General features: G+C 32.0%; 1 long non-coding RNA gene across 1 annotated transcript in view; it reads right to left on the bottom strand.

Moving 5' to 3' along the window:
* The window catches only part of LOC106684257 (uncharacterized), a 76,593-nt gene extending 63,945 nt beyond the window's left edge, over nucleotides 1-12,648 (bottom strand). Inside the window, exon 1 of the long non-coding RNA XR_010844553.1 lies at nucleotides 12,584-12,648. This is a non-coding gene — a long non-coding RNA (uncharacterized lncRNA). The remainder of the gene's footprint in view (nucleotides 1-12,583) is intronic.
* Nucleotides 12,649-12,677: the final 29 nt, after the last annotated feature.

Raw genomic sequence — 12,677 nt, 5'->3', positions numbered from 1 at the left:
TATTCAGTGATTATTTGGGTAGGTTAGCTGCTCCTATATCAAAGCGAGTATTTTTATAAGCTTTGAGTCAAATCGGATAAACCATTCCTAAATAAAGTTGGAAAGAGAAAATTGCGTTTGCGAATGCGAAAGAAAAAATAAAGGATTTAATTTGATAAAATTTAATACTATACAAATTTTACCATAACTTTCCAGCCATTTTCGAAATATAGTTGTGTTAAGAAAAATACGTTTACCTATGCTTATACAAAAATAGTGTATGGAATTTACTACAATTGGACCGTCTACTTAGACTTAGGTACTTTCTCTCCCCTTCCTCCCCCCCCCCCCTGCAATTTATTTATAATTGATTGTGAATTAGAATTTGGAGTTTTTTATAGAGGATTTGGTAAAAATTCAATTTTTTCGCATTTTTATCCAAAGTAATTAAAAGTTGTTTTCTAACTGTTAAATACTCATGAAATCCTGTCCCGTAGATAAATTTCGTTGATATATATATTTTTTTTTAAAGTTGTTTAAGAACGGTGAGATATAGAAATAATGTTTACAACTATACGCATGTCTTACACAATTCATCAAAGATGTCAAATCATTTTTTATCTCCATTTTTTATTATCTATTCCATACCAATAGGTGAATTAATCTCAATCTCACACAATCTCCCTTCTTTATAAGATTCTTTAATACTCTTCAAAAATTAATAAATCAATTAATCCGATAAGACCTATATGATGGAGATATAGAAATAATCGTCTTATGGCAAAGAACTGAAACGTTCAAGCCTTATTAACGTTTGTTAACATGCCCCTTTATCAGCACCGTGTTAAACTTTATTGGCAAAGAAGGCAACAGTCTACGTTTACTGCAAGTTACAGGATCGCTGTGTAAAATAATTTGAAGTTCTTCATTTCAAGATTTTGAGATATTATTAAGGATTTTTAATTTATTCTCAAAGGATAAACGACTGCATTTAAAAATATTTTAAGGTATTCACTATTGTTTTGCTAGACTATACTTACCATTCATTATTTCAAATCCAAACAAACGGAACAAGTTCGCTCCTGTAACTGAGACCAAAGCAGTTCCTTTATAAAAAGATGCTTTCAAAAAGGGATTTGTTGAGCCACCCTCTCCAGGATATGATAAAAAGCAGTCAAGTCTCAGTCAACAGGAATTAGTTAGGGAAGAAGACACAATAAGGACTGGATGGTGACTACCGAAGCACATATGGTGCTGCTGCCTTATTTTTAGACTCCACTTTACTCTATTATTGGACGTTCGGCACTCACTTGGGCCGCGGTTGGGGCGGTATAAGTCGTAGAAGGGTATGTAACACCCAGGAATCGTATCCTCTGAGAACAAGTTATGAATGAAAGGAATGTCAATAATGTCATTGTAGCGCACTAACGCAGTAATCCACTTCTACAAAATTTCAAAGCATATGGAAAAGTAGTATAAGTCAGCAAATCAATTAAATGTCATTCATGTGAATATAGAACATTATGAAAATCTGATCTATTCTATTTTTACAACCCTCTTAATATATTCATCATTCAACCATAAGTGTGAAAGCATAATGTTTTGGTAAAAGAATCAAGATTGCAACATATTCTACAGCGCGTAAAACACAAAACCTAAGTTGGCCATTTTCTTACTTACCTTTTCTCACCTTCCTTAGAAATAGTATAATATATCAAGTACCTATTTTCTGCAAGAAAAAAAACTGTGTCCAATATGTAACACTCATGTCAGTGGCCCAACAAAGAGATATTGATGAGTATATGTTGCTTAGAGCAAGAACCTAAGTCCAAATTCAAGGTTCAAGAAAAGGTTCAAGTAAAAGAAAAATTAATTTGAAAAATATGTTGTAGGTTTTCAGAAATGAGAAAGGACGAATTTTCTTGAGGCATGAAGAAATAAAAGTCAAGGCATCTTAGAAAATTGTTTGTGTTTCGCTAGTAAACGTTTAATCATTGACAAAGCTACATAAAAAAACTAGAAGTTGATTGTTGTAACTGACAGCCACATATTTCTGCTTCTACATTTGACCTTCATTGCCAATGATGTACCGACCGAAATCAGTAGGGCACTTCCTTAAGGCTATTTAAAACAAATACAAACATGATCACGTATCTCAAGTCTCCAGTTTGAAAGGATTTTAAATTAATAAATGCTGGTATAAAAAAGATATAAATAAGCTTATGTCCATTTTGATGAGCTGAAACGCTATCATACCACAATGTGGATTTAAAAAACAATTCACAGTTAACAATTCTAATTTGTGCACTAAATTATTATTCAATATATTTTATATATTGAATATTTAGTGATAGATATATTCATATACTATCACTAAATATTCAATATATTTTATATATTTATTTATAAACCAGATAATGATTTAAATATCATAACAGTCTATATAATCAATAATTTTTATTGCATGAATTTCATGTGAATTAATATAATATTATGAACTATTTGATTGTTTCATAAAAAGTTTATATGATGTAGTTGCTTTCTAGCTTAAAGCAAAATTTTAACTATTTCAGTTAGGACTAAATTTAAGAACAATACTCATTTGTTTGATTCTGACCCGTGTAGGAATATAATTGAATAGCAAAGAATAGAACACTTAGCCGTTGCAGTAGAGCTGTGATTCAACACAACTCAAGCGGTAAACAAATACATGAGCTGACTGTAAGCAATGCATACCGATCATGATATTGAACAGTCCTCACGGTATACACTTGTACATCTATGTTTAGTACTCTACACATCGGACAGGTTCAATCTATCTACTAATATTTGTAACCTACACCTCGGTTACTTTTAAGGAATTTGATCAACCCAGTATTGAAAGAGAGCAACGTAAATATATCGTTAGTATAAGTCCACAAAAAGAAAAATCTTTAAAACAATGAACTATAATCTCAAAAAATAAATGATAGATACCACAATCATAATTAAGTGTTTTGTTTGATTTATTAAAAAAACATATTTGACTCTGCTATGAATTAGTTCATAATTTATAAATTCGTTATTAAAAAAGCTCCAATTAGTATGGAAGTTTGCACAATTATTCAAAAATGATAGCTTCAATTAAAAATCAAAATAAATTCAACAATTTAAAATTAATTCATCGTAATGAAAGAACGTTAAAAAAACAAAAACAGTATTTCTCCATCCCCTCTTTTTTTTTTCTATAATAGAGTTTTTCATCTTTATAACTGTAGATGTTATCTACCCCCAGCCTATTGAATATCGGATTTCGGCTTCTCATCAACAATATCCTATTGAATAGAGATGCCGAATTTTCTACAAAGGAGGGTGGGTGATTGTATTCCACTTTTGGATATTGCTCTGTGATAAGGTTAACAGCAACTGATAAATCACACCGATAGCCTTGTTAGGGGATCGATTCGAAACAGCTTATATTACTGTACGGAATAAATACATAATTTTCAAAATAAATAAGTGTGTGTAAATACGGTGCGGCCAGTGAGGAATGTAAGACAAAAAATATAAACGAATAGTAATACAGTTGTTAGGAATAATTGAGGCACTGGTATGGGAAATGAAAAAATGATGAGACCGAAGTAGCAATGAACGAAAAGTAAACACATTTTTAAGTTACATTTGTAATTTAAATTAATTGTTTTTAACCTGTAGAAAGGCGTTTTTATATGATTTAAACATACAACTGATTTTAACTATAGGTTATGGGTAGTTATATACTAATAAAAATAAAGAATCTGAGAATAACATTTTATTATTAATCATTTATTAAAAAGGGAGTGACCCTTAACTTATGCATAGATAAGATCTAGTTAACAGTATAACAGTACAAATAATTTCATGCCCTAGTTATTTTTTTGGACCTACCCCAAAATCAAAGTGTGCCGCTGAAATAAGATAATAAAGAAATAATTATCTCCTGACGGTTTTACATGGCCATGGGGATGGACGATGAATATTAATGTAATGTTTACAATGGCGGGTAATGATGGTTCAGTATCGGGGTGCTTAACCTCAGATTCCCAATGATACGGTATCATCTGTACACACCTGGTTTCTTATCGCGCCTTCCGGCCATTCCGATCCTAACATATTTTATATTTACATCCTTTATTTATTTTTTGTACTTCCTCCGAGCTGAAGGGTCCACACCTCTCTTATCATCTTGCGTCTCCAGAATACAACATAAGGTTTCTAGATTTAAGAGATCCACGCAGTTGACAAAGACTCGAGGTAATATCATATGAGATAGTTTTAGATAATAGGTTTATAAGATAGTATATTCTGCAGTTTCTTCCAGAATAGGGAGTTGGAACGAGCACATCTCGCTGTAACTACAGTCTTACAAGCATCAGAAGCAATCAGAAGTTCATACTTAAAATTAGGACAGAAATATCTCACAAAAATATCGAATTCAACATGAGGTGGTCTTGGTTATGTATTGATAGCAGTCAAGAATAATTTTTCGCAAGTAGGCTTTAACAATACAGACAATGACCGAACTTCACTTATAATATAGAGAGAAATCAATTAATACGAATACAGGGGAAAGGTATAACAAATCAGATACAAAAGTGACATTCAATCTAAAATTTTACTATATTTGTAAGTTCAAGGAAGAAAAACAGAACCAGTAAACTTCCTAGCTAATTAAGATGAAGTGACACACCTTCTATTGAAAAGTCAATATTCAATTAAGATGATAAGGGAAAATTATTGATTATAAACAGAAATGTGCATCAAGTAGACGTTCATCTGCTAATAAACTGACTGAAATACCAGTTCTTTATATATTCAGAGATCAGTGATTCGGGGAAAAAGAGTAGTTGCTCAGTGAAGTGACTTGGATACCAACCCCCTCCTCTCTCCAGCCACCTTTTAGTGATATTTTGATTAAGATCTTTTGAAGTATAGTTTGATATAACTCCATCTACTTAATCAGTTGATCATGAAAGAGATTTATTTCTCTTTCCGGTGGTGTAATCATTCTAATTTGATCTCTAAAAAATAAAAATAAAATAAAATAATTTTGCCTACAATAAGGAGCACAGTGATTTTTTCCAACCTCTTTCATAATATGTGGAGAATTTAGCATGCAATAATTTTTTAATGAACAATTAAAATTTATTAATGAAATAAAATAACACCACTAGGCATTCATAGTAACTGTGATAATTATTCCTACACTGAAAATACGTAGCAAAAAAGCTAGATATTTTTTTCCTTTATTAACTTATACCCTTTTTCAGATTATACCCCGAAATTAGGAAAATATTCCTTTAAAAAGAACGTAACGTCGGGAAAAGTATGAAACGAAATATCTATCAATTCGTAACATTCAAGGTTTAAAAGTAAATTTTGATACTTTTTATTGAATACTGTTGTGGAAGTTAAGCTATTTTTTTACGGAATATTTTCCTAATTTCGGCGTACAATTTGAACAAGAATAAAGAAAAAAATATCTGGCTCTGTTGCTACGTATTTACAGTTTAGGAATAATCATCACAATTACTACGAATGCCTAATGTGCAGTTATTTTATTTCATTTAATGCAAAATTGTTATAGAAGAATTGCATTGAAACAAGTTCAGTTTATATATTAACAAGGCTATAATTGTTTTAACAGCATTGATATTTTATTTCCAAAAATATAAAAACTACGTTTTTCTTCAGCGAAAAATGCAGAAAATATAGTAATAACCCTTGAAAATGGCAACAAGGCAGTTAATAGGGTCCGCAGGTGGTATATAGTGGGCCCACGTATAGATTCGAGTAAATTACAGAGTATTTCCAGCCGCTATTATAAGCAGTCATTAGGTCGTGACTTACTCATGTAAGGTCGGAAGATAGGATCAAAACATTATTCATACTGCCACTGAGCTCATACTAATTGCAACCTATTATTGTATACACAACCTAAAAGCATTCTTTCAATAAAAAAAATTAATCACTAGGCTGAAATCTTATACGGTTTGGCATCGATAGGAAATCGAAATCACTAACCTTCCTTCCATCCAATTATAAAATAAAACAGTAATTATTAATTTTTCCTACATTATTAATCTATATGAACATTCTTATTCATTCTTAATCAATATTTCTATTATTTGCAAACCTTAATCTCAAATACTGAGAGACGTTAAACTACCTCCAGTGTAAGGACAAGAGGATTAGGCCATTTATTATTTTAAGTGGGCAAGTGTTAAGGCGTCACCTTGACAACCTAGAAACTGCCAGCGGCGCCAGTTCGATTCTATTTTTTAGCAATCACATTAAATGAAAATTCGACATTTTCACTATAGGTAGAATAGGATAGATGTTTATACATTCCTTATCCCTCTCAGGCAGTAACAAAAGTAGTTATTATTCACATTGCACTGAATTAATTAATATTCTGATATATTTATTATGATATAGAAACATTCAGCGTTGTTTTAAAATACTATGAAACAAAATCAGAAAAGCAGAAAACCACATTCCTTCACAAGGCTGCCAGTACTAGCAGACTTCCTGTACTCAAAGATGGTCTTTGTAGCGGTCACTGGTTCGCAGGATGAATGGACTGGTATGCAACACATTCCTAGAACTGTCACGAAAGTACATACTGAATTCAAGATTTATGTCCGTTCCAGGTAGTTCATGAATGAAAGATTCTATACACCTTATACCGTAGACACCTGGGCATTAAAAATTTGCTAAAGAGGCAAATACTACCAGTTAGACAAAGTGAATATCGGATATATGAGCAGAAAGCGAATATTCTTTTATATATGAAAGAATATATTCGGTTAGGGAAGATACACGATAGCTTGAGGCGGAACTATATTTAAAGGAATATAAAACAAAAAGATATATAGACAGATACTGTATACTGATAACAATAAACAAATAATTACGATGAAATGGTTTGTACATTATGCAACAAAAGGAGTAGCTAATAAGCTCTCAACAAAGCATCATAAATTTTATATTTTGTATATTATATACTTACCCTGGTCATAGTAATCTTATGCTTTTTATTATCTGTGTTTATTAGCTAGGATCAATAAAATGATAAATACATTTTCTACAAATTCTTTTAACATAATTCACAAAAACTAATATGTTTAAAAATAGTGCAGGAAAAATAATATCACGAATCGAGGATATGTCTGAATAACTATAATAACAACTTTTCTATAACACTGGAATGACCAAAAACCAAACCTTAGGTCTATCAGTAACCAACCAACCTGTACACGCATCATTAAGACAGGAATAGATCCCAAGTACAGACTAGATATAGCTAAACAAAGCAATCAACTAAATGAAATGATTAATCATTTTGTCTGATGTGAGATGTCCTAACTCTGATCTAAATTTGCATGATTTTATCCTTTTCCGTGCTAACAGTGCTTTATTTAGAAACTTTCCAATATTATCCTAACAAAAAATTCGTTTCTTGTTTTCGATCATATTAATAACTAAAAAAGAAAAAAAAATCTACTTTTTTGTGAATTTCATAGTCACCAAGGTTTGGGCATACCCATACTATTCAAAAAGTTAGGAATGACACCTAAGAATAACAATCTATTTTTAGCATATTTCATAAAATAACCACCTTCGCTGAATGACTACGTTTGTAAATGTTTTATCTAAAATTAAATTCTTGTAATTTTTAAAACGATATTCATATTAAAAATACGAATAAGTGCTAAAACCGCCTCAAACTATTTCTGAACATCCATTGCATGTAGGACATAGCTCCCGAAGACATTATTCGATAGTGACCATTGATTGCATGGCCTTTAACGAAACACTTCCTTTTTATCTAGAGTATCTGTCACTTTGCATAGAGCAGATAATATAAACAAATTGCAGGCACAAATAGTTGAAGGTTGCACAACGTCTTCCCAATAAAGCCTGAGGATCAAAAAGATTTAAACTTCTATTACAAATAAAAGAATCCAACGGGGCGGTAGAAGTAACTAAAACCAGAAATTTAACAATAATTTTACTATATTTTTACTATAGTAATTTCCAATACTTAAGCATTATAGAACAAAGTTCAACATGATAAATATGTGATAAAGTTCACAGGAAAAACATTTACAAAATTTGCTATGTTTATTCTAGCCTTAATGAGAAGCGTGTTAACATATAAACTTTATAACAATGTCAAATCCATACCGCGACTTCGTTATTTGAGTATTTACTCAGCTATCCTCACCAGGTGGGTGAAATCTGTTCCAGAACTAAACCCTTCGGGAAGGCGCCCCAACGAACGAAACGAAACGAAACCGTATCAGCACGGTTCATAATGAAATATGCTAACCTCATTATATTTATATTTAACTGGACACATTCTTGTATACGATCATTGCATCTGTTCAATCCAATATACCTACTCGCTAATTTAGCAGAATTCACACTGCAAGACCCATGTATAATTGATTTAACGTTTATAGCCATACCAAAGCAATGCAATTCCATTCCAAAACAGTTAAATAGGTTTATTACTTCCAATCTTAAGTTAGACAAAGTCGAAGTAACCGTTCCATAACAGGTTATTGGGTTCGTTGATATCAAAAACATGTTATATTTAATATTTATCTTATAAAGAAAAAAGAAAGGTCTGTTCAAGATCTCTCTACGTTGTTCATTATCAATTGAGATGGTCCAAACCATTGCGAATGCAGTCATAAGATACGAATTTAGTAAATCCTATTCAGGATACTTTAAAAAAGACCTTGGTGTCCTTTGTTGTCATCTACTCAATTCTGTTTTTGGCTGTTCACCACCATCATCTTAACGTCAAGGTCTCGGGCTTACTGCGACTCCAACTAAAGTTTCATTTCTTCCGGTATTTAAGAGAGAATTGCGAAGTAGATGAACAGACATATTTTCGCTTCTTAGTCCTTTGGAAGGAACATATGTCTGACACACATGTAGGATTTCATTATTTTGCACACAGTTACAAAGACAGATATTCCGTCTGACACCAACACTCTGACAGACCGTTTCCGTATACTTATAACTTACTGTCAGACACGTAAGTATGCTTAGTCACATGTCTGACTTTGTAACGCATAGGTTTAGGACTTTGCATTCTTGACAGGCATATGTTTCTTATAAAGTAATAAGCAGGGTACCATAGCATGACCTTAGAAAGCATTTTGTTCCGTACTCCCTAATGGAAACAGTCTTTAAACACCTTAAAGTATGCGTTAATGTAGTGAACCCTTCACTACACTTTATTCTAGCCTGTTAAGGAAAACAACTAAATGCATATTAGTCATATGTTCCTCAAAAAAACAAATTTACATATATGTCTGACAGACACGTGTTCCTCTTAACACAAAATAAAAACATGTTCCTTGGAAGGGTTTATGGTAAGATTCTCCAACAGCATCTACTACATCCATTTATAATACTTCATCCTGTCCAATCTAATATTTATATTATTTTCATTATTTTTATCCTTGAATCGATAGTACATAATAACAGGGATTACGGGACGTACTGCTTGGTTTCCATTAACGAAGGTTGAAATATTTCGCGAATATGTCCTAAAAGCCGAAAAAAGGGATAGATCCTAGAAGAGCCAAATACAGTTAATCCGAGGAATAAGTTGCACACAAAGTAGGTCATAGAAGACCAGCGTAGGAATACGATACCGCAGCTAATGGTGTTTGTCGAGTGGGGGATCTTCAAGAAGGAATACAACTTAGCCTAAGAGGCACGCTCTAAGAATAGGATTCAATTACTTCATGTCTTAGCTACACTTCACATCTCTTTCAAATTTTATTAATGGCCTCTCCTCATCAAACAAATAAATACTCACCAAACTCCAAAGCAATATCGTTAATTATGTTGACAAAAGGCGGCAAAGTAATTATTCATACATTTCATCAAGTAAAATGTTTAAAGTTATTAAGTTTAATTAATTGAAACAATGAGAAAAAACTTTAATATCGCCTAAAAAATATATGGAATTTAATTACTTTTCTACCATCTTTTATTAAAATACAATAAAAAATATAACAAAAGGGTTGATATGGGTAAAAGAGACAAACCTCAATCAATCAGTGATTCATTATAAAATCAATAGAATTTATAATTAAAATCGACCAACTTCAATAAAGAATACGCCATATAAATAATAAGTAAAGAGATCCTACACCATAAACAATAACTCTATTGATATGACTACCACATAAAATTATTTCCTAATATTAACTCACTTAAATTATCAATGAGTGAAACAACTTAATTTTTCTGCTTAAAGGCACATTACTTTTCTCAATGACTGAGACTAGTTTTGCAAAATAAATTTTAGCCTAACCCTAGCCTCGAATGGAATATTAATGTACTATCAATTTACAGTATAATTTCTTATAAGTTTTATTGGCAATCTTCTATAATATGATCTTCCACATAATGTCATAAAATTATAAGGACCAAGGATTCTTCACTAATTGATATCAGATACGGAAAGGGAAGAGAATTCAACATCCCACAAATTAAATACACAATAAATTAAAACAATTTACGGTACCCTTCTTATCTTCTCTTGTGATAAAAAAAAAATTTGAGCCTAGCTTAATTTTTAAGTGAAGAGGTAACCAGTGAAGGCGAGCATTGTAAACAACTTTGAGATACAAACGAAATAGTAGACGAAAATATTACGCTGTCATGAAGATGTAATCTTAACCTCAACCTTAAGACACAAAACCCTTGTGAAACTATAAACAAAAGTATATAAGCAGAGTGTACTGTAAATCTTTAGCAATACTTGTAGATGTGAGTTACCACAAATTTTGTATAGGCAATGGTCCGATTCTCTACAGATTAAGCCACCTTCGAACTTTTGAACAAAAACAAATTAGACTAGCTTTTATTTAATATGGCATACTCAAGTAATGATTTATTTACTATCGTTTTTAGTTACCGCCGTTTCCTATTCACGAAAAACGTGACGCTTAAAAATCTCAAAACTTGTATTATGCTTTTCTGTAATAAGACCTTATTCCAGTGTTCCTTTAGAGGCCTATCGTCTCTTTAAATATTGGCGATCATTTAAGAGATGCCATACTAAAACCCTATTCTTCCAAACCATAAAAATTCCAAGCCAATTCTTAGCGATACCTATGTAAACGATATAACCCTCAACTATCCGAAATTGAAACTATTTTCCTATTTATTTATTTTTTTCTAAGGCCAAAAAACTTTTCTAGAAGTGAAATTCCTTCAGTTCAAAAGGAGCCTGAAAAAAAAACATTCACAAGAAGAGTCTTATTTATAACAAAGGAACTGATACAACACAAACCATATTTCTTGAATGGAATTTCAAACACAAAATATCATTTTCTCATATTCGGTAGAGAATCGGAACAGTATCAACAGTATCACCGCTGAAAATATTACCCAAGAATTTAGGGACACTCTGTATATGCTTGTAATTAACGAAAAAGATTTATTTTTCAATAAAAAATACTCTAACAATACTTGTGTGGAGTACATACTTCGTACTGAATCAGTACTTACACAGCATATACGCTAAACTATCGGGTTATAGACAAAGTCTTCTTTTAATGTAAATTTATATACCAATTCAATGGTGCAACATCAATGCATCAACCGAAGTAATTGAGACGACAGACAGTAGCAATGTCGAAAAACCTTGAATGAAGACAAGATCACTTCTAGAAAGGTTTAAACGCCTTGATAGCAAAATTGTCGAGATATTGGACAATTGATGGGACAATAGGGACCCCTGATTGTTCTACAGGACGATACCCGCGGACGATTACCAGCCTGTCCAGCGGGGTCGTTGGTCCTTCGTCCTTCAAGCCAGGAGGAAACGTTCGAATGCTTTGGCTTTCTCCTTACATCTTCGGCCTTTTAACTATGTCTGTAACTGATTGAAATTTAAAGACACCTCAAAAAAAAAATATGTCAGATTTTTATAAATAAATGGAAGGGTAGCGGTTATGTCTTCGGTGCACATTTATTCTCAGAATCGGAAAAGATAATATTAATCTAGACTATATTATATGGTGATTTTTGTATTAATAACCACTAAAATCAAAAATTTCAACTGGAAGAACGCCAGCTGAAATGGTATGGCCATGTTTGAAGGATGGGAGACCATCTGAAGGCCCACTGGCAGATGGAAGCAATACCCAGTTGGCAGGCAAAGGCTTACCTACAATGACTGTAGACAGGCTCGGAAAGGAACGCGGTATCTCATTAGATCAACTCCGAAGAATGACTCTCTTTCGAGAGACATATAAGAAATGGAATGAGGCTACTCCACGAAAAACAGCATGAAGGAGGTAGTGAAAGAAAAAATTAATAAAAAAATAAGAAGATAAAATTCAGGTATTTCATCATAAGCTGATATCTGTGGGAACTGCTGACTCTGAAAATTAGTAATCTTGGAAATAATGATGCCATAGATGTTTTCATTACTCTGATCAGATATTAGATTGTTTAGTTCATCAAATGAATCCAGGCTAGATAAAGATATTATACTACACAAAAGTTACTTTTTTTAATAATCAAAAATTAATTAGTTTCCTACCTCATTGTTTTTTCACAACACATCTCAAAATATTAGCTGTCAAATCAAGAAGTCATATAATTACCTGGAAAAAAAAATTTACAGATTAGAGAAC

The sequence above is a fragment of the Halyomorpha halys genome, unplaced genomic scaffold, assembly GCF_000696795.3.
Source record: "Halyomorpha halys isolate HHAL.00 unplaced genomic scaffold, Hhal_1.1 Scaffold560.1, whole genome shotgun sequence".
In the NCBI taxonomy this organism is placed as follows: Eukaryota; Metazoa; Arthropoda; class Insecta; order Hemiptera; family Pentatomidae; genus Halyomorpha; species Halyomorpha halys.
Note: the sequence above shows the minus strand (reverse complement) of the source record. Positions and strands in the feature narration are given on the sequence as shown.